The 23,102-nt window shown below is 43.5% G+C and overlaps 1 protein-coding gene across 4 annotated transcripts in view; it reads left to right on the top strand.

Moving 5' to 3' along the window:
- MB21D2 (Mab-21 domain containing 2) overlaps nt 1-23,102 on the top strand; it is a 116,433-nt gene that overhangs the window by 72,861 nt on the left and 20,470 nt on the right. Inside the window, exon 2 of one of the 4 annotated variants that reach the window (XM_073895539.1) lies at nt 18,027-18,185. The exons of the other annotated variants lie outside the window; for them this stretch is intronic. The gene's annotated coding sequence lies outside the window, so the exon portion shown is untranslated. The remainder of the gene's footprint in view (nt 1-18,026; nt 18,186-23,102) is intronic. 4 annotated transcript variants of the gene reach the window in all.

Here is a 23,102-nt window from a genome sequence, read left to right on the forward strand (position 1 = left end):
GAAAGTGGTCGCTTTTCTGTTCAGAGAGTTGCTGCTATTCTTTTCTTCAATTTCCTGTTGATTTGGTAGGTGTTCAGAATGGTTTGATCCCTATCCAGCTGAATTCCTGGGACCAGACGAAATCTAGGTCTCCTACTCCTCCACCATCTTGATCCTCCTGCAGGGAAGTATTTCTATAAAGCAATTCCAAGACAGGAAGAGTTTCTAAGAAGTTGTCCTAATCAACTGAAACCTCATCTTCTGGGCTTTCATTTATTCAGCAACTGTTTAATCAAAGCCCTGATTTTATCTGACTCTTCTGCTGGGCAGGGTTGCTTGGAGGCCCATAGTAGTGCCATGTTTCATCAGGTTTTTCACACTCGGTCCTTGGGGGAGGTCTCACCTGGTACCTTCCATCATAAGACACTGCCTACCACAAAACCTTGCTCATCTGCTTCAAACAGAATGAGAACAGACTCTGGGTTTGGTGGGATGGAGCTATAATTGAAGTTGGAATATCCCCTGATAAATTGTCCTAGATACGGTGACTCCGTTCACAGGGAGGTTGGTGTGATGGTGGGGTAGGGGAAGGGAAGAAAAGAAGAGAATAAAGGGGAAAAGGGAAGTCCTTGCTGTGCCCTCGAACACAAGTTCTGGTGGTTGAATTAAAGGAACTTTGATTTTCTTTTTCATTTTGAACAAAACTCTGGCTCCCAGAGTTGACTTTCAAAGTGTGGAATGAGTACAAGTATTTCTAATTTCAGTCATTCTTCCTTTATTCTCTGCAGAAAGGGGAACACGGCAGGTGGCTTTCGAAAACTTGAACCCCTCGAATTTTTGTGTTCCCTCTCATGATCATCTTTTATGTCTGCAGGGGGCATTTAGAATTATTCTAGTAATGCTCCTTTGGATTTTTGACTTAGTGGCTAAAGATACTTTTTTTTTTCTTTTAATATTCTTGATTTAGGTTATGTCCTCCAACCCTTAGGCCTGGAAAAGTTTTCAGTATTGTTTTTCAAGCTCTTTTCTTATCTCTGCATAGGTATGCTTTTTATTTTTTACTCCCCGCCCCCCCCCCGCCCTGTCATGGCCATGGAGTGGTTTAAATATTACATGTCTCACCACACTGAGTTTTCCCAAAACTGTGGAATTTCTTGGATCTCTTTAAAGAGAACAAAAACACTGGGGAGGAGGAGAGGATGAGAAAGGGATTTGAAAGAGAACTGGGAATGAGCTTTCTCAGATACTTTCATACTCCTAGGTGGTTATAAATTGTTTTCGGCGTAGATTGACATTCACTTGAGTTGAGTCCTCAGGAGTCAATTTCTTTTCTCTGGAGCTCTGAGAAAGTTCCCATTCTGATGACAGTAGAATTCTGTCTCACTATTTGTTTTCAGGTCTGCGTGTATCTATACCTATATGCAAATAGTGTATACTTAAATAAATAAATAAATAAAATAATACTTAAATATTTATGTGGAAACATACCCTTAAGCACAAATTATTTCAGAAGCGTCCATGTGTATTTGCAGTTCCTTCTCGCTCTCACCCCCGATATAAATGGGCATTTAAATATTCAGGGGAGCAACTCTAAGTCCTTGAGAGAAGTTACTTGGTCAGGTAGCTTTGGTCCGTTGAGGTACATGTTACGGGGCCTACCCAGACACAATTCCTAGGAATGCCACAGGTAAGGCATGCCCACCAGAAAGAAAACACAGTTTGGAGCAGGAAGGTGAGTTTCCCTTTTGGTTAAGATTTCCTTAGCACCCAAGGGGCTGCTTTGCCCCTAGAAGGAAAGTACACGAATCCAGAGACTGGATGCAAAAGGAATGAAGATGACGTGGTATGTTGTCCTCAGGCCCTTCTGATATGTCTACCTTCAAATATAATAAACATGCTAGCAATCATAATTATGAGTATGCAAAGCACTTAGCTATTTGTCCAGCACTGTCATGGGTCACCTTTTTTGGCTTCACAGAATCTCTGCCCCCTAACTCCACTCCCTCACCACCATGAAGCACTAAGTCCTGTTCATTTTGTAAAGAGAGATGGTAGTAGTAGCTCAGTGGCTAAATGATGTACCTAGCTCAAACTGGGAAAGTAGGATTTTAAACCAAGCCTTTTTTATCTCCCCCCCAAACCCAAGCCTTTTTTACTTCTGATTTAGTATACTCACCTGTCTCTGTCCCTAACCTAACTGTGCATTCACTAGTTTGACTTCATAAATGGAGGATAATATATTTTTGGTTCTATTATTGCTTCTTTCTTCCACCTCTGCTCCCATATTTCATGAAGTCAAGACCATAGATCCTTTTGTATTTCTAGTTTCTATTCCATTCTCAGACTACGACAGGCATTGACAGACATTAGAAATCAGGGTAGTTTAAAATATGTCCACAAATTCTTTGACAGTCCCTTCAAAAGGTGGAGCCTATTCTCCTGGAATGTGGGTTGGACTCAGTGACCCATTTCTAACAAGTAGAAAAAAGTGAAAATGGCAAAGTGTATCTTTAGAGATTAGATCATAAAAGGCACTGTGGCTTCCTCCTTGCTCTCTCTGCTGGATTGCTCACTCTGAGGGAAGTTAGCTGCCATGTCATGAGGACACTTAGGAGGTCCTATGTAGAGGCCTTTGTGGTGAGAAACTGAAGCCCCTGGTCAACAATTTGGAAATAGATTATTTAGCCCCAGTCAGGCCTTCAGTTAATTACTTTAACGGCAGCCTCACAAACGACCCTGAGTTAGAAATAGCCAGCCCTACCATGCCCAAAGTCCTGCCTTACAGAAACTGAAAGATAAATGCTTGGTTTAAGTTTTGTTAGGTAATAATGCACGAACTAATATAGAAATGAATGGACACTCACCCAAAGAGCTCCAGGCTCATGATGTTTCTGGTCATTAATGTTAGTGACTTAATGATACAAACTGTGATTTACAGACACCAGCTATTTCTCTGTTATTTTCTTTCAACTCTGAAAAAATGCACAGCAGTTTCAAGGGTTCCCCAAATTATACAGTTACCTGGGGATCATTTAAAAACCCACAATCTAACTCAATGAAATAGAACATCCTAAGGATGGATTGTGGGAATTTATATTTAAAAAAAAAAAGTGGAGATGATTCAGATGCAGACAGCCTCTGCTTGTTCAAGGAGTATCGTTTGGGAACCACTGGACTGGAATGCTTTTTCCTTATTTCAGTTCTAATCATCAAGGTTGCTATGGATAATTGCATCGAGTTCTCTTGCAGCACCTCATCTTAGAGTCTTCCACGGTAGGGAAGCGTGTCTTGGAATGAAGAATCATTGTCAGATCTGCAGGTTGATTCCCCACAAGCTCCCTCTTGTGCTTCGCATTGAGCCCATGTCAGACCAGGGATGGGGGACTGCCTGTCCAGGCACCGCATGCGACCAAGAGCAGAGAACAGAGACAGGTTCCAGTGTAAATGTTGAGTCTAATGCCTGGGATTAGTCTCAAAATCAGGCGTGTTTATGTTTGAGTATCTCCTTATGTATACAGACTTCAGAAGTTTCCTTTGAGAAAGGAAGGAGCACAGAGGAGAGTCGGTAGCTATGGTGAGCACTCTCTGGGGGAAACTTGTTCGCCTTCTAAAATGAAGGAAGAAGTCCTAATCCCATAGTCTGGTCACTAGATGCTGACAGAGTTCTGGCAGAAACAGGGCATGTTCTGAAGGTGTTTTTTTTAGTTCTTCAATGAAATATTATAATCCTAATATAAAATCAGTTCTTCATCCAACGTGGATGCTCCTGGGTCCAGGAGCCATAGAGGAGCCCTGTGATGTACAGGCCTTTAACACAACGGTGGAGATGAAGCTGGGCCTGGAGTTGCACCTGCATATTCTTATGGACGATGGTGAGGAGAAATAACACAGACAACATCTAGGATACGAAAATGTAAATTTTGGCTAAGATCCTAAATATGACTCCGATCCTCAAAAAAACAAACAAAAGAAACAAATAAAATTAGTTCTTCAAACATTATTACTGTGCCCTGGGTGTAGTTTCTGTGATGTGCACCATCTGGATGTCTATGCCAAAGTGTCAATGTTTGTTGTCTCATCTGCATTTTTCAAAGAGAGGAACTCCAGTGGTTGAGTGTACCTATTTCCCTGTGAGCTCTGATCAAAAATCTCTACTGGCACTAAGTCAGTGTGTGGCCTTGGGAAAGTCCTTTCCTGCTTTAGAACTCAAGTCTTTTCACTGAAGACGGGAGAGATGTAGACAGATGATCCAAGTTCTCATCTAAACAGGTGTATCAGTTCAGCACCATAGTAGCTGACTAGGGCGGCTCTAACAAAATACCGCAGACTGGGTGGTTTAAACAGCAGATTTATTTTCTCTTGTTCCTGGAGGCAGGGAATCCAAGATCAAGGTGTCATTAGGTTTAATTTCTCCCAAGACCTCGCTCCCTATCTTGCAGATGGCTTTCTTCTTACTGTGTCCTCACATGGCCTTTCCTCTGTGCACGTGGGTTCTCTAGGTCTCTTTGTGCGTCAAATTTCCTCCTCTTATAAGGACACCAGTCAAATCGGATTAGGGCCCACCCTAGTGGCCTCATTTTAACTTAATTTCTTTAACGGCTCCGTCTTTACATACAGTCACATTTGGAGATATTGGGGGTGAGAGCGTAAAAATAATGAATTGGGGGGGAATACAGTTCAGCCCATAACAAGCATCCGGATTTACCTTCACGATTACTAGAGGTCCACCGTGCAGTGCTGCCTGGGGGTAAGTGTGGGGCCCCCTTGGGTATTTATAGCAGAGGTAGAACAGACAGCGTAAACCCCCTCAAGACACCTGGTCCTTTCCCTGCTTTTCTAGAAACAAGTTCTGAGAGTATCGCTGTATGTCAGAAGAGTCAAAGTCATGGAAGGCTAGCAATAAAGGGGACCTTCAAGTAATGCCCTTATTTAACATTAGAGGGGGGGGGGGGCTAGAGAGAGGGATTGCACTATGTTTATAATTAGGTCTCTTGATTATAATCCAGTTACATCTGCTCAAAGACAAATCAGAGTTCATAACCATAGTTTCTGACCTCAGTGTTGCTTCACTCCAGTACCTCTGAGACACCCCAATTTAGGAGTGGTATGACATTTTTCCAAGCTCCAAGGAGGGGAGGATACAATGGTACTTCACTGGGATGTGCTAAGAACATTCCAAAAATAGTGACATTCTGTAATCAAAAGCTTTTTGTCCAGGAGAGGGCCTTTTTCAACACTTTCTTCTTGGTCTCCCGAGCAGGGCAGGTCTCTCACCATGAGATATAGGATCAAGGGTAGTAAATCTGTAAATTGGCAGAGTCTTGTTATATTTGAACAGGTGAAGAACAGCAAGAAAAAATAATAGAAGTGATCCACTGGAATTTTTTAGTTTAATTTCGGGGTTAGGACTGGGAACGATTTTTGATGTCTAATTCTTTTAGAAACAGACTGTTGAAATGTTTTGAGAAGTTACATCAAATTGTTATTATTTCTTTCTGGAATCCATAAGTGGCTTGGGAATGGGAGATGTGACTTGGCACTTTCTCTGGGTTAAGTGGAATAAAATTTGCGAATACTGTTATATACTTTTAAGAATTTTTTTTTAAAGCTCACGGGTAAATCAAATAAGAATAATCCTGTCAAATATCTGTACCTGTGATAGAAAACAATTGTTTACCTAATTCAACAGACATTTCCATTTGTCTTTTGAAAGAAATTCTGTGAGCATCACATTGGTGGTCCCTGTTTGTCTTACTCCCGAGATAAAATAATATATCCTTGTTAACCTACTGAGAGAAAGGCTGCCAACTTTTCCCAGAGTCTGAAACAGGGACATCTGTGTTTAAGCGCTGGCTACCTATTATTTATAAAGTGAATCATCTGAATGCAGAAATAGAGATATCTTTAATAGTGTACAAGAATGATTTGCCACTTTTATTGTATGTCTGCTCTTCGTGAGACACAATATTTGCACCACAGATCCACTCCCTGTTTTTAGAGGGTTCCAAATTGATTTGTTCATTGGACAACTACCTAGCGAGGCTTCCTGTGCTGGGCTCTAGCGACAGAGCAGCGAACAACCACCACAAAGACCCGCTCCTGCTCTCAGGAGCTTTTATTTTAGGGAGGAAGATAGGCCTTCGTAAGATAATTTCACTTTTGAAAGTAAAACTGCAAGTCAGGCTGAATTTCCCAAAAGAAAGGAACCTGATTCTAGGAGCTACAGAGCAGTTAACCAAGGAGCCTGCCCCAGGCTGGAAGGCTTCCCTGGGAACCTTATTCTGGGCTGGGAAGGCCAGAGTGGCAGGGGTCACACAGAGGAGGAGGAAGCCTGGAAAACCACAGGTTGGGAAGGAGAGAATTTGGATTTTTGTGTGTCTGGGAAAAATCACTTCACTTATTTGGACCTCATGTCCTTATTTGCATGAATCAGAGAATCTGAGGGACCTCAGAGGCCCTGAACTAGATTCTCTTATTTACACAAATTGCTCAAGCACCTGCTGTGTACCAGTCTGATTGGTCCTGTGATTCAAAGGTGAAGTTAATTGGGATCGTTGACCTCAAGCAGCTCGATCCAGCCATAGAGACAAACAGATGAGGCAACCAATTGTGGTGTTGTGTTGTGAGTGTCATGGGAAGACAGATGACAGTGGGATTCGCCCTAGTGGGAGGAGAATGGCAGCCTGAAGGACTTCACAGAGTAAAAAGACCTTTCCCCAGAAAACAGGGCAAAGTCAGCCTGGGCAGCCAGCATGGTATGAAACAATTCATGAAGGTTGGAAATACTCATTGGGACAATACTGAGTAACACTACTCTGTACTCTGAAGTATTGAAAATGTAGGCATGTCCTTTTGGGATTCTGCATGCACCCCAATTTCCAAGGACGGCTGTGGAAATCCTTGCCCCTAATCTCCTTGCTGGGGAGGCTGGGGAGAGTGGAAATGGTTCCCATGCTCTGGCTTGGTTTCCCATCTGTCAGAAAATGCCCTTTACACAGCGGGGTGCTAGCCACTTAATTATTGTTTGTGGGATATTTCAAAGTTCAGGTCAAGGATGAATTTCTGTTGCAGAACTGAAGGCACACAAGTAAGATGTTTAAAAATAAGTGCAAAGGGTGTTTTGTTTGCGGTTTTTTTGGGTTTTGTTTCAATTTTTTTTTTTTTTTTTGTCAGGAAGCTTTTCTATGCTTCCATGGTTGGGTCAGATTGTCAGAATATTCTGTTATCCACCAGAGAAAGACAAGAAGAGCTTTTTTAGAGATGCTCTAAAATTATTTTCTCTTGATTTTCTTAAGTATTTGGCTTGAATAGGAAATAGAGTCTCCTTGCCAAGATACAGTTAGCGTTCCTGCAGTGTTTAAGGGATTGGCATGAGAGGAGAAAGCCCACGCAGCTTGAAGTGTTGCTGGAAACTGGGTTGTGGTCGCTGAATCTAAATGTGATGAGAAACAGAACAAAACAAAACTAACAGGACTGATTGTAAAATGTGTTCCCTTTCCTACCTTCCAAAAGGACTAGAAGGTCTTGAAAGAAAAAAAACCTGAGTATACACATTAAATACAGGACAGAGCCGAAACCTCACAAGAAGTTTTGTCTAGCAGCAACTGGATTTTTGTTTGCTTTTTTTTTTTTTTTTTGACCAAGGTATAGAACTATTGTTAGTATTGTTCTTGTTTGGGGGCATGAATTTTAGGTGAAAGAATCCTGGCAGTCTAAGCAAAAAAGGGAAAAATGGTTGCCTAGCAACTTGCATTGACTGATAAAAAAGAAAGCAGGTCAGCCTGTCAGGAGATCTAGTCTTTAATACATTTATTATGCTGATTTTTATACTGTAAACATTGAAGCATAGAAGTTTCCATAGCTTCCGTAAGTTTTCCAGCCAATGGCAAACTCTCCTGGGTGAGACAGCCTTTTTTTTTTTCTTTCTTTATTTGACAGACAGTGAGAGAGGGCTTTTTTACATTGACCTTCGGTAAAATCTTATACTGGGTCGAAGGCATTTTTTTATATGGGGACATAGCTAAGGAGTCCAGGTTTGCAGTTTTCTATTATGATTTGATACAAGGAAAAATATCAGTAAGTGGATGGATATCACCGTGTTTCAATCCATGTTTGAAAACCTGTGTGTTCACAAGAACGGCCTGGGGGCCTTGTTAAAATATGGATCCAATGCCTGCTCCAGATTTGCTGAATCAAAGTCTCTAGCAAGGGGCCCGGGTGTATATTTAACAAATGCACCAGGTGATTTCTTAGGCTCGAGCAAGTTTAGGGAGCACTGCCACAAATGGCTTTTCCTTGACTTTTTCCCCCCCTCAGTTGGGCTTTGTAACAGTCATTTTGAGCATAAATGGTGATAGGCGCCTGAGGCCAGAGAGGTGACGAAGCCCAGCAGAGCCAGTTTAATTAGCTGGTCTGGAGCCATAATGTCATTCCGCTTCCTCCAGCCGAGGTGCTTCAGGATGCTGCCCGTCAGCCCCTCCAGGTGCCTTCTCATCTGTAACGCCATTGATCCTTAGAACATCTCCGTGTGGTGGGCAGAACAAGTATAATACCGTATTTCATCCATTTTACATCTCTAAAATTCATATGCATTTTAGAATTGATGATGTAGGAATTTGGTGGCACTTTTTGTCTTAGTGATATATAAAATAATAGTGCATCTTTCTAGTCAAAAGGTGTCAGAGATCTCATAAACGGTAGTTGCTCTTTTTCCAGAGAAGGCACCTGAGACACCAAGGAGGTGATGTGACCGTGGAGATCCACCACCAGTTGGGGGAGCCCGGTCTCAGACCCAGCGCTCTGTCCTTGAGGTAGTTATTAATGAGGGAGTTATTAATGGCTTTCCCAAGATGTGGTGGCTTAAAACAGTATTGAACATTTATTATCTCCTACAGTTTCTTGGGGCCAGGCATTTAGGATTGGCTTAGCTGGAGTCTTCTGGCTTGAGGCCACTCATGAAGTTGCAGATATGGTGTGAGATGTACATTTATCTAACAGCTTGACTGGGGCCGAGGGTTCCACGTACAGACGGGCTCACTCACGTGGTTGGCCAGTTGGTGCTGATACCAGAGGGAGGCCTCCATTCATCTCCGTGTGGGCCTCTCCACGAGTTCTTCAGAGTGCCCACAACATAATGACCAGCTTCACCCCAGAGCAGGTGATCCAAGGGACCGAGGCAGGAAAATGTTAAATGCCTTTTATGACCTCACTACACAAGTTTCATGCTGTCAGCACTGAACACAGACCTGACTCTGTTCAAGGGGACCGCACAAGGGCACGGCTATCAGAAAGTGAGGCCCACTGGGGGCTGGCTCTTTCCTTCACACCAGACTGCTTTTCCAATATTGTACTGTCCTGATCAGCTTGGCCCTCTCATATTCTTAGGTCAGCTTCTTGAATGGAATGAATGAAAACTCTCTGGGATTTATGTCCCATTCTGGCACTTCTGAAATTTTAATGTGCCTACAAATTCCCTGGGCCTCTTGTTAAAACAGACTCTGACCTGGTTGGTTAAAAGGCAGCCTGAGATTCTGCATTCTGACCGGCTTCCCTATAATGCCCTTGCCTCTGGCTCTCCTCCTTTTTTTTTTTTTTTTGTCTGAGAGGCAGATGGTTTGGGGTGAAGGAACGCGGGGAACCAGCCTATTTCGCTAAGTTGGTGGAGGGAAGGAGAGGTAGGACGCGGGTAAGAGCCCCTGCGTTATTGGGTAGGCACTTCACTGCAGCTGTGAGCCTCTTCACGGTGAAGGTCAGGTTTCAGACAGCAACAGCTGGGTGCTCAAAATGGTGAGGTAATTAGCTTGCAGGGCGGGGGGGCTGGGGGGGATGGAACACAAACAGTGCTTAAAATGAAACGTGTCAGTGCATTATTCAGCGCTCAGATGCCCATCGGTGGATTCCTCATCCTCCTTTCTCGCCTCTCCCCTCTCCCTCTTAACGCACACACATGAGCACTCAGGAAACCTCTAGACCCACAATAGATATTTCCCTGAATAAACTGAAAATCAGAGCTGAAATCCCATAAGTGCTCCCACTTTAAGCTGCTTTGCTGTGATCTAGAATGCTGGTCCAGGCACTCTGCCTTTCTTCTTGCCCACGGCAAACCTCCTGCCCTGTGTCTTTCTACACATCAGTTAAGAGGAGCTTATTAGATGGTAAGCTCGGCAAGGGGGGAGCTGTGTTTTTTTTGTTCATCTCTCTCTATGTCATACCACACACATGCGCATACATTATAAATGAACAGAGGAGTGAATAAACCATCCGAACATGTAAGGGAGACCCTGAAACTGGTGATGGAACACGGGCACCTCCAGACGGAGGTCGCTGGGGACCTTGGTGGGGACCTTGGGAAGGGGATCAAGTTTACCACCTACCACTTCCTTATCAGCCACACCAGTCCCCCTTAACTGTAGAAGCTGTTTACTGAGTACTTATTATGTGCCAAGCACGTCCACCATTAATCCTCCAGCGGCCTGAGAGGAAGATAATTATCGTGCCCGGTTTGCAAAGAGGAAACCAGGCGTGTGAGATTTCCTTATACAGCTAGTAGGTGGTAGTTGTGGGGTCTGTCTCCAAATTATGGTGGTTTCAGCCTAAAGCTGTTACTTGGTGCCCGCCATTGCAGGATAAGATGTCCAGAGAAGACAACAGAATGGCAGACTATCAAAGCTGGACGGGCTCTCCACATTGAGTTGCTTTACTTAACTCTGCATCTGCCCTTGGTGCTATGGGGGCCCCTGAGCTGCAAGAGTCCACACGTTAATGGGACGTGGATAGACATCGCGGTCATTCCTGAGGCTGCCCACTAAATACCAACCAGTCCATGCGGGTCTGGTGGGCATGCCACATGGTTCAGCCACTTTGGGAGACAATGGGACACTTTGTAAGAAAGTTAAACACATCCACTTAACAAATGGCACAGCTGTCACACTCCTGAGTATTTATGTGAGAGAAATGGAATGTATGTCCACATAAAGACCTGTACACCGATGTTTGCAACACTTTTATTCATATTAGCCAAAAACTAGAAACAGCCCAAGTGTGTGTCAGCTATTGAGTGGATAAACAAAGTGTCATATCCATGCAACGGATGGCAATAAGAAGGAGCAAGCTATTGATTTGATGAATTCATTGATATGGATGAATCTTAAAAGTGTCACACTAAGTGAGAGAAGCCAGCCATGAAAGGCTACATGCTTTGTCATTTATGCGTGGGTCAGGAAATGGCAAAACTATAGGGACAGAAATCAAGTCAGAAAAACCTGGGGCCTGGGAAGGGGATTGACTGCAAAGGGGCATGAGGAAATTTGGGGGGGGGTGATGGAAATTTTCTGTGTCTTAATTGTGGCTCTAGTTATAAAACTAAACCTTTGTCAAACTCATCAAATTGTATCAAGGGGTTGAATTTTATTGTCTATAAGTTAATACCTCAGTAAACATAACTTTAAAAAATATATTGGCCAGTCCACACCCACCATTTTCTAGATGGGAACACTTGGCCCACATGAGGAAATGACTTGCTACAGCAGATAGGAGTTGGGAATACAGGTTTCTTGGCCCCAACCCTGAGGCCGAAGTAAGCTGGAACCTCGGCCTCCTGTCTTAGACCACAGTACATTGTAGGTAGGCCAGGAGTGCTGATGCCCAGCTATCAGTGCAGCACTGAGTGTGACTTTTAAAAAAACACCCTCTACTGTGCTGCTCATCAGGCTGTTGACCTGCAGTGGGCTGGAGGGCTCCTAATTAGGATAAAAAAAGTAAATTTGCATTTAGCCAGAATCCAAGAATATATAAATCCAATAATAAACCTCTGTGTACATATTCCATTCCACTTTTTTGGGAGAGGGGGGAAAATGGCAAAACAGGATGTTAATGGATTTGGAATGGTGCCTTGTAGGACATCACCACCCAGTCAGTCCAGAAAGAACAAAATATCATGGAGATTTACACCAATATCTTGTTGCAGAGAGCAGGTGCAATTTGGAGTGAAGCCAGTCCCGATTTTAGTTCCTAAATCTTTTCCTTTCTAATATCATGTCCATGGGTAGCCACTTAATTTCTCTGTCTGCAAGATAGTGACCATAATTCCTACCTCACAAGGTTTTTATGATGTGTAAATCAGAGATTGGGAAATAGAACTCCAGGCCTGGGTGTGATGGACTTCTCTAGGACTTTCATCACTGGGCCATGTGCTTTACATACATTATCTGAAACCTTAACAGCCACGATCCCCATTGTGGAGATGATCAGCTGACGGTAGATTATCTGCCAGCAATTAGACCACCTGGCCAGAACCACTGGGCTGTGTGTAGATTGCAGTGAATGATGGTGGATCCGAATTGAGCCCTGTTTATAAAATAATTGGGTAGGGAGATTGGGAAGAAGTGAAATTCTGCTTCTTAGTTCGAAAGAAAGCATTATTGTTATTATTATTTGCTTTTTAAGAAAGAATGGGAAAACAATTGAGGCTAAAATGAGGGCCCTAAGTGAGTGTTTAACTCCCAGTTGAAGAGAAGGTGTCTGCCCCGGTCTCATCTTCACTTAACCTCCTCTCTTTGTCCAGGAGAAATACCCCAACAGCCCAAGAGACCTCGTGCTATTTAGGGCCCAGCTAAAACCGGGGAGCCAAGGAGACTTTCCATCTACCCCTCAGCAGCCTGACCCTCTGCAGACATTCTCTGAACTCTCAAACCCTGCCTGTCTTTTGAGATTCAGAGGCTGGCTTAAGACTTAACTGAATAGGGTTGATTTTATCATCTTGTTTGTTTTTCTTCTTTGATAGCTGGAATAACATACCAAGTAAGTTTTCCATCTTCGTTTAAAAATCTTTCTCAGTCTGTCACACAGCCAGTATCAGCCTAGATTTACAAAACACCAATTCGTTTTAATAACCTAAGACAACTAGGAAAATACCAACTGGCAAACTTACCAAAGACCATACAATTGGATGTTTAAATTTCTCCATTATGTGCTTCATGTGCCTGGACTCAGCTTTCCTTTTCTTTCTTTCTTTCTTTTTTTTTTTTTTTAAAGATTTTATTTATTTATTTGACAGAGAGCACAAGCAGGGGGGAGCAGCAGAGGGAGAGGGAGAAGCAGACTCCCCACTGAGAAGAGAGCCCAACATGGGGCTCAATCCCAGGACCCTGGGATCATGACCTGAGCCGAAGGCAGACACTTAACCAGCCGAGCCACCCAGGCACACTACAGTTTTCCTTTTCCAAACCATTGTCTTCCAGTATGACGTGGCCAGTTAGACATATAGATCCTAGTGCATCCTATCAAGAATGGTGTACCGTTTTCATGTCATGGATATTATACACACAGGGCATAATTTGAGCTGAAAGTAAGCAGACTGGGTTCCAGTAGATAGAGAATATGATCGGTGTTAAATCTGTACGTGGGGTGAAAAGCACAGGATATTTTAGATACCGTAGATTTCTTTACAACCAGGGCAGAATTGTCTTCTTAAACAGCCTGAGGACCGGAAAAGCTATTGTCAAGGCTGGTGGTCAAAGTGGGAGACTATAAAGACAGAATCCCAGCACCAGCCCAGAGCTGTTTCCACTAGCCCACCCCACATTCTTTTTGTGTTGGTTATTTAATAAATTCATTTCACAACCCGTAGAGCACAGTAGGAAACAATGCAATTACTGAACCATAGGAACACAGCTGCCAACATCTTGTTGATTCAGAATTGTCCAAACACTTCCATGTGGGGGCGGGATTGATGCAATTTGCTGGTTCAACAGTTGACATTGATAAATTGGAGTTTCATTTCCTCAGCCTTCTGTTGGAGGTGCTAATGAACATTGAAAGGCTGGAGAAACACAGGAGGGAGACAAGGGAGAATCTTGCCTGATCTACATACTAAGTAATTGAGCCTGCATGATGTAGACTTGACACCGCTAGGTAATAGGTGGACTCGCTGAAGGCAGTAATAAAGGCCAAATAAAATTAGCGCTGTGAAAATTTTTTTAATTATTTAAGTTCCACTTGCAGATTGTGTGGGCTGGTATCCTCACTTATTAGAGAGAATGTTTGGTTTTCCTAATATTCTTTTGCATGTTTCCTGAAATATTCTATTTCATGGGGCACTATGCCAAGATTACTTGGCTTCTGGGAAATGAGGGGGTTGGACCAGATGATCTCTGAGGTCCCTTCCATGCTCCATTTTTTTTACTTCCTTGGCAAGAGAATTTGCCTGGAATGAATTGCATTCCCCTACGCACACATTTATCCAGGCCTCTGTTTTCCCATTCATTTTCTTCTTCATTCAAAAAAGCATTCGGGATGCTTACGATGTGCCAGTTACAGTGCAAGGAACTAGTAATAAAGTTGCAAGCGGGCCAGGGCACCACTAGGCCCCTTCTCGCATGAGTTTATATTGTAACAGGGAGACAAGTAAGTACGTAGAGAAGGTCAGGGACATGCTGGGAGTGCACACGGCAGTATCCAAGCACACAGGAGGGTCCCTAAGCTGGACATTTTCACAGAAAGCTATTTGGAGCATGTAATATTTTAAGTTGCCCCTTGAAATAAGAAGATGAAGATTGGGAAGAAGATGTGTTTGGATGGACTTTTTTCTGTGTCCCTCCCAGGACTTTGTGAGCATCTTTTCTAGAAGGGGATTATAATAATATCCTAAAACACAGGCATGGCTTGATGTGGGAACACAAAGTAGGGAGGAAAAAAAGTGATTTTTGGAGAAGGGATGGCAAAAGTTAACAAAGTGCTGATGCTTTTAAAAGGTTAAAAATTGTAAATGACAGTCTTAAAAATATTTATTTTATAATTTCCTCCTTAAATATGGTCTGTGTACTACAAATGAATTCGATCACATCTTTATGAACATCAGCTATTTTAATCAAATTGTTAGAGTTGAAAATCCTTTATACATTGTCTCTTCTCATTTTATACATGGCCGTTACTGTCCAGAAAAGTTAATTGCTTTTTTTTCCCCAGAATTCAGATAGTTTAATAGCAGAAGTAGCTCTAGAAGTCACCCCACATAGCCAAACCACCTTCTTTTTTCAAAGGTTAACTCAAGATATTACCTTTTCTAGAAAGCTTTCTCCCATACGCTACTCTTTCCCACTTTGCTAACAAACTCCAACTGTAAACTTTCCCTCATAGTTTTTGCCAAGTTATTTGAAGTCTTACTACACTTCCTGATATTCTTTAGTAATTTATTTTTTCTTCTTTAATCCAACAAATGTCCACTGAACTTTTACACCGAGGGCCTTAGGTACCAAGGAACATTGTTCTTGCACTGCGCAAGCTTGCAGTCTGAGGGAAGATGGATGACATGGTTTTGTAGGATGAACTCTTAAGTTCTTCCTTTGGGATTTAAGTCCGTTGGTGATCTGACCCTGTTCTGACTGTCCAGGATTCTCTTGATGAAGCTGGGTGTATTGCCAACACAAGACATTGCTACTTGTTCTCCCAGAGCTCCCACAGAAACGAAACGTGTCAGCATAGAGAGGAGGTACAGTGATTTTTGTCTTTTTTGCACCAGAAATCAGTAGGCTGTCTGTAGGATACCCTTCTAGTAGAAATATTTCTGTTACTATTTCCACGATTTTTATATTTTCTCATCCTCTTAGTCTGTTAATTTATTCAAAGCCAGAAATCAATTTGAATAAAGTGGGTTGGCATGAGTCCTGGACTTTCAAAATTAACCTCTTACATATATGATTTTGTATCATCTTGAAGTCCAAGCCAGCCATGAATAATCTTTTTCCTTCTCTTCAGATCTCAGTCAGAAGAGTAGATTTATCTTGGAGAAATGCATTTTGTTAAGCTGTGAGGAGATGCAGTTAGGCATTCTCCAGCTGCAAGTCATTCTAGAGATTATCAGACATTTATTTACTCAATGTTTTTAAAGCCAGCTGGATCCCTTTTTTTTTTCTTGTATGGCATTAATTAATATTAAAGCTGTTCTAAGCAGAATTTCTTTGCAGATAATCTTGATTTTCTTTATTTTAAATGTGCTTGGTTAAGGCCACCTGTAAATAAACCAGAGCTCAGAATAGTCAGTGTGAAAATAATTTGCATAAAAATGCAGATTCAACTTTGAACAACTACTAGCTTATAAATGTGTCAAAAATCTATCATTATATTATCATATTCTATCACCTCTGTTTAGTAGAAACTGTAGAAGTCGAATGTCAGCTGATTGTTGACATTAGTATGTTGGTCAGGCTGTCCTATAAAGGTTTTATATTTGTACACTTATAGCCCATTTCAGCACCTCTATGTGGTAGTACCTGACTCTTAAACCAGGGTATCAGAGCACAGGTTGAAGAATTTGGAAACCTTGGTCTAATAATCATGACTCCAGTGCTCACTAGCTTTGTGAGTTTCCTCTACTCTTGGTGCCTCTTGGGCAATCACTTCTCATGAATGCTAAATGAAGTGGTTAGGGAAGTTCTAAGGACTCGTGCACTTTTGAATGGATGAATGTGAGCAATGGAATGTTTCCATTTTGCACACAGAGAAGGAAAAGCCCCGACAGATAACTGGAGAGTCACCAATTCAATAGGAGTGGCCAGACTCTTCCAGCTGGCTTGGTGCTCCTCATCCCTTTGGACCTCATACTTCCCTCACAGCCACCCTGGTAACACCTACAGGATTGTACTGTACTGTTTACAAAGCCTGGTCATTGACGTTTGCTCCTATGTCTGTTAGGATAACTTCTAGGTGGGTATTTAAAAGTGTGCGAGTAGGGGCGCCTGGGTGGCTCAGTCGTTAAGCATCTATCTGCCTTCGGCTCAGGTCATGATCCCAGGGTCCTGGGATCGAGCCCCGCATCGGGCTCCCTGCTCCGCGGGAAGCCTGCTTCTCCCTCTCCCACTCCCCCTGCTTGTGTTCCCTCTCTTGCTGTGTCTCTCTGTCAAATAAATAAATGAAATCTTTAAAAAAAAAAAAGTGTGAGAGTAGTAGTTAGTTGGCAAAATCCCATTTTAATAGTCCACCATGCGATCAAAATTGGGGTCCTGTATACCTTTTCTATTGAGTCTTATTTTGGGGAGAAACCAATAATTAAAGTGAAGCAGTGGAAGCCACTCTCCACGGTTCTTCTCAACTACATTTAGAAACAGCTTCTATTAAGAACGAAGAATTTAAGCAGATTCCCCACTCCCTATTTTCCTTTGGATTAATACCATCAAGCTTGTTTGGGGCATGTGTAATTAGCATCTATTGGCTTGCTACTAACGATGTCTCTTGGTAGCCTCACATTTAGCAATATGATGGGTATGTATTCATTTGTTTAGAATCAAATTACATGTTTTATTTTTTTCAAGATTTTATTTATTTATTTGAGAGAGAGAGAATAAGCAGGGAGAGCAGCAGAGGGAGAGGGAGAAGCAGGCTCCCCGCTGAGCAGGGAGCCTGATGCAGGGCTTGATCCCAGGTTCCTGGGATCATGATCTGAGCCGAAGGCAGATGCCTAATCTACTGAGCCACCCAGGCACCCCTCAAATTACATATTTTATGTAAAAACATCCCAAGTAGCGTCTAGGTTCCCAAGTGCCATGTTACCTCCATTTGCAGCTAAACTGTAATACTAGTCTGACCAGCTTGTGTTTGGGGAGTGGGAGTTGGTACTGCAGGGAGGGGGAGGGAAAGAAGGGAGCAGTTTGGAAATTGACAAGAGTCATCTCCCTGGCACCCCCTTGTTGCAGCCTCCCTGTCTCTAACTTCTGTCCTCGGGGCCCTCCAGTACTCCGATGCCCTACCATGGTACTTTGTTAATCGACAGATCACTCCCTCTGCTCTGAATCAGAACTCCCATTCGGGCAGGGCAGGTGGTCTCCATTCTCCATTGCAGTGAGAAGGTTGCACTCTGATTGATTGAACACGTTTATACTAAGGGGTACATGGTAATTCGAGCCTTAACTCCCAAGAAGCAAGTTTCCATTTTCTTTTTGTAATTGTGAAAATGAACCAAATTGGTAGAATTTCTGGCAAGAGGAGAGGGAAAAGACAGAAAATTTTGGCCTGAAAGTCTGTCTCCTGGTTCAACTTTCCTTGTCTGCCCCCAGCTTTCCCGGTTTCTTTCATTTCTGGACGCCTTAGTGTTTGAAAGCTTCAGTTACTTGGCCCTCTCCCCGGGCAGTAGCAGAGGATGTGTTGTGAGGATGAGCTGGAGGAAGGGGGAAAGCAGATGTGGAGAGTCATCACCACTAACCCCTGTGACATCTGTAAGTTAATTTTGTCTTTTAAGTCATGTACCTGGGTTCAAGGATCAGATCTATAGGCTATGTAACTTTGGGCAATTATTTAACGTCAGAGCGTCCATTTCTTCACACTATCTGGGAGCATCACAAAGGTTAATACAGAAACAACCTTTGGCCTTAAGTAGATGCTCAGTAAATGGGTTATGTTATTAGGAGGCCAGGGGTGGTTAGCTCGTGGCATTAGCAATATCTGGAAAGCAGCAGCATCAGAGATTTCAGATAAGTGGTTTGTTATTTCAGATGTTGCTATTTGAAAGGTGCCTAATGTCAGAGACCCTTCTGATTGTTTTAAATCAATTTCTGGGAAAAGAAACCGGTGGTGAAGCTGAGTGCCATGCGGGTAGCCCAGGGGTTGGTACCTCCAGATGTGTGCAGATGAAGCCAGCTAGGCTGCCCCCAGGAGGGGCGGCTGAGAAGCCCGGGGCAGGATGCTGGAGGAGAGCTCACGCCCAGCTTGAGCAACCCCTGGGACCGCACACTTTCTTCGGCAGGCCTTCATCGTCTGTCTGAGGCAAGAATCAATACCAGAAGGAGAAGTTGCCAGATCGTTCATTGACCAGAGACTGTCTGTAAATCCAACGCCTGCTATTTTCTCTCTAACTGCTCTGAAGAAACTTCCACACCTGTCTTTTCCCTGCAACACAGAGACTCACCTCTAGACTTTGAAAGGACTTTGGAAAGGTCTGAAATTACCTTTTGGGTTGTTAGGAGTTGTTATTTCAAGGGAATTAAAGATGTATTCTGTTCCATTCTGCTAAGTTATATCAGCACTCAGAATGTCTTCGTTTCCTTTTTCTTTCCACATGTCCCTTGCTATGCATGAATTGGAGAGAAATCATCTGTCTGGAGGGTCTGTGTGTTTGCCTCTGCATGGATCCAGGAGGCATGTGCTTTACACCTGCTCTCTCTGCCTTGCTACAAACTCACTCTTCCTACAGCTCTGCTTTCCCTCCACTCGGGAACACAGCACCCTTTTTCTGCCTGGACTCCTGGGAGTCAGAAAGAACAGTAAAGACCATCTAGTCTGACCACCTTACTTGGTAGTGAGGACATGGACCAGAGAGGAGAAGTGACGTCCTCCTAGAGAGCATCAGCACCTCGGGAGTATCAGGTGTCTGGCTTCACATTCGGAACTCTTTGGGGATCCACGGCTTCTCTTCTCTCCTGCGCACTGGCTGCGGGGCTGGAGGGTCCACTCTGCATGCTGCCTGCACTTCTGCAAGCTCCTGACCTGCCTTGCAGGGTCTGTGAAGGGGTAGAAATAGTCAAATGAGCGAGTAAAGTTGGCAAAAGAGTAAAGTTGGCAAAAAGTGAAGTCTTTTTTAGACAGCTTTAGAATGATTAGAGCAGGGAATTGGGAGCCCCCCCAACAGCGTTCGGTATAGAGTGATCTTTTGTAAGCACTGATTTATTTTTCTGCTAAAGGCCAGTCTCAGGCAGAATTGGGGACTAGCCAGCTGGATATGATGCAGGGATTTTCAAACCTTCTTTCCCTCTCTTTTAAAGCTGCAGTACTCTTACTTCAAATAGAGGTGGCAGAGGAGGCCCCATATGTAAAACAGAAAAAGGTGGCTGAAGTAGGGATGGGAGGCCCAGGTTCTGCCCTTGGGGTGCAGGGGGGTTCCTTACATTGCTCACCACCCCCAACCTCCGAGTCCTTCAGGGCTTCAAGGGAGACCTGCTCCCCCACCTCTCTTTTTATCTTTTTTTCCCTTCCCCTTGTCTATGCTGCTTTCCCTTAGATGTCCCCTCCCTCTTCGAAAACCCAGAGGCCTCTGGCACTAGCACTCTCCAGACACGCTCAGCTCTCTGTCCAGGAAAACTGAGTCACTTGTATTCTAGTGGCAGCCTGGGGCAGCTCTGTCGTCCCCAGGAGCATTTCCTTCGGCACTTCTGGAGTCTAGCAGAACAGTTCCATTTCTGCCTCTCTGAGTTTTAGTTCCTTGAGAACTGGCCGAATAATTGACATGCAAGGGAATTGTATTGAGGGACTTGGTAATGGTTCCTTTCTTAGGAACAGCATTCTGACTTCTGTGCCTGGTTGAGTACTAGTCTAGACATTTATGTAACAATGCAGTTACAGAATAAGGAGCATTCCTTAAAATCCTCGCATGCTGCCGAATTGCGTTCCAAAAGTGACAGGGCTTGTGTGCCAGTCACTCAAAACCTATTTGACTTTGTAACCAGGACATTCACAAAAGCAATAACAATACTTAAAAATAAATATCACTCCAATATAGGACTCTACCTTGAACAGAAAAAGGTTGAAGGCTTGACAAAGAGCATTTTAGGAAAAAAAAACAGTTGTTGAATTTTGGAGACAAAGATAAAATGTCCTGAAATCATAAATAGAAAAGAAAAGCATTTCCATTACAGATCACATTCCAGCCTGAGTGAAGAGGAATGTGAGCATCATTCTCTCTGTGCGGTGCTACATTCTGCTGTTGTTTGAGCATGTTTTGTTTAGTGGCTATTCCTTGGTTGTACAAAATATTAACATTCTTGGAAAATTGCATATGAACCTAACACTACTTTCATTGTGCAGACATAATGCGATTCCTGTACAGGCTAGTTCATGTTACAGCGACACATTCTGTATCCAGACAGACTGTTCTTAGGGCTCAGTAGCTCACCCCTCTGCAGCGAACTCAAGGACAGAGGTGGTGAATAAGGCTCCATCCCTGCCCTCGAAAACATCATGATCTTGTGTGAGACATGGAAATGAACTCAAATAGTGGCAATGCCAGTCACACCGTAAATTTCATGAAATTTTATATCAGGTGAATCAAAAGGCTGTGCAAAGAGAGGAAAGATTATGCCTGTGGGGGTGGGGGGGCGAGGAGGCAAAAGCTCATAGCAGGAGTAGAATTGGCAGGATTTCACCAGGCAAAAATAGAGGGCAAAAAGAAGAGAATGAGCAAAGGCTTGGGAGCCAGAAAGCACAGGACATATTTGGGGGACTGGAATGGTTTGGGGGTTTCACTTTGGGGCTGGAGCCGCGAGAAACATAAGGGAACAGGAGGAGGAGGTTGAAATAGAGGCTGGCCTCTGAATGTTGGAGGCCTTGACGGGGATGGGAGCACCATCGAAGAATTTTGAGCAGGTGAATGATATGCTTAGAGCTGTCCTGTAAGAAGCTCCTTTTGGCAGGTTATGCTGCCTGATAGTGCTGGGGGTAGGATCCAATTAAGTAGTCCCTGTGAGAGATGTGAGGGCCTGGGCTGCACAGTGATGATGACACACAGTGCCAGTGGGGTGTGTGGGGAGGGCACAATGCGAGACATTTTAGAGCAGAATCTCAAGCATTGAACAACTGAGGGGATGGTATAGGGCTTTAGTACCTCTCCAGTGATGATGTTTACTGTATCATAATGATAGCTAGTGTGGAGCCTGGTTTTGGAATGTTGGAGAGCTCATGCTGAGGGCTGGCAGGGCTAGGGCACACCTGGGTTCTGTGACTGGTTAATACTGAAGTGTGGGCAAAGCTCTTGCCCCTCAGGTTACTGCTGGGTGATCCATGCCAGCTTCTGGTGGTCCCTGTATTGAGACCTGCCTGGAGCCCCCGTCCCTGCTCATGTTCTGATCATAGACCCGTGCATTTTTAGATTTGAAAGACCTTAGAGATCATCTTTAAAACCTTTGCTCGTTGGAAAATTGTGGCCCAGAAAAGTCACGTGTGTATCCAGAGTAGGTCAGAGGCCAAACCAGAATAGAACCTAGGACTGTCACTCACTCATTTTTAGAAAACCTCTTAAGTAATGGCTGTGTATTAGCATTTTCCAGGGAAACAGAAACCAATAGAATATAAAAGGAGATTTATTATGAGGAATTGGCTCATGCAGTTATGGATGCTGAGAAGCCCCACTACTTGTCGCCTACAAGCTGGCGGCCCAAGAAAGCTGGTGGTGTGATTTGGCAATTTGCTTTGAAGGCCTGAGAACGAGGGGGAGTCTATGATGTAAACCCTAGTTTGGGGATGGGAAAAGATACGATGAGATGCCTCAGCTTGAGCAGTAGGCAGAAAAAAGGGGCAAATTCCTCCTTCCTCCACCTTTTTTTTTTTTTTTTTGATCCACGCCCACCCACACTGGAAAAGGCAATCTACTTTACTGAGCCCAGTTCAAATGCTAATCTCATCTAGAAACACCCTCACAGACGTACACAGAAACACTCAACCAGAAATCTGGGCGTTCCCTGATGTTCTCAGGTTGACAAGGCAAATTTACTGTCCTATGCTGTTTGGAATTGTTTGTCATGATACTTTGTTCTTACAGAGGATTTTCTAACTTTTCAAAGTTTTAATTTACCTGTTTCTTTTTTGACCCTCATTTGGCCTCAGTGGTAAACAGACATTGTTCCTTTCACAAGTGAGCAAATGAAGGAAGGTGTGACAGGTAATGACCTTCCCCATCACTTGGGGAATTAATGGAAGATCCAGAACTAGAGCCTAGGTTTCTTATGATTCCCTTCTCTTTCCCACAGTTGGATTGTAAATTCTGTGGCTGTGGTAAACCACTGGTTCTCAAAGTGTGGTCCTGGACAACAGCTTCAGAATCACTTGGGAGCTTCTTAGAAATGCAAATTCTTGAGCCCTGGACTAGACCAATGAAGCAGGAACTCTGGGGGCCAAGGTCCAGCAATCTATGTCTTAATACTTTCTCCAGATGATTCTCTATGCTAGTTAGAAAACCACTGTAGTGGGCACCTAGGTGGCTCAGTTGCCTAAGTGTCTGCCTCCAGCTCAGGTCATGATTCCAGGATCCCTTGGGATCGAGTCACGCATTGGACTCCCTACTTTCGAGGAGCCTGCTTCTCCCTCTGCCTGCCACTCCCCCCTGCTTGTGCTTGCTCCCTCACTCTTCTGTCAAATAAATAAAAAAT

Source organism: Callorhinus ursinus, unplaced genomic scaffold (genome assembly GCF_003265705.2).
Source record: "Callorhinus ursinus isolate GAN/ISIS: 27379988/994484 unplaced genomic scaffold, GSC_fseal_2.0 scaffold1, whole genome shotgun sequence".
In the NCBI taxonomy this organism is placed as follows: Eukaryota; Metazoa; Chordata; class Mammalia; order Carnivora; family Otariidae; genus Callorhinus; species Callorhinus ursinus.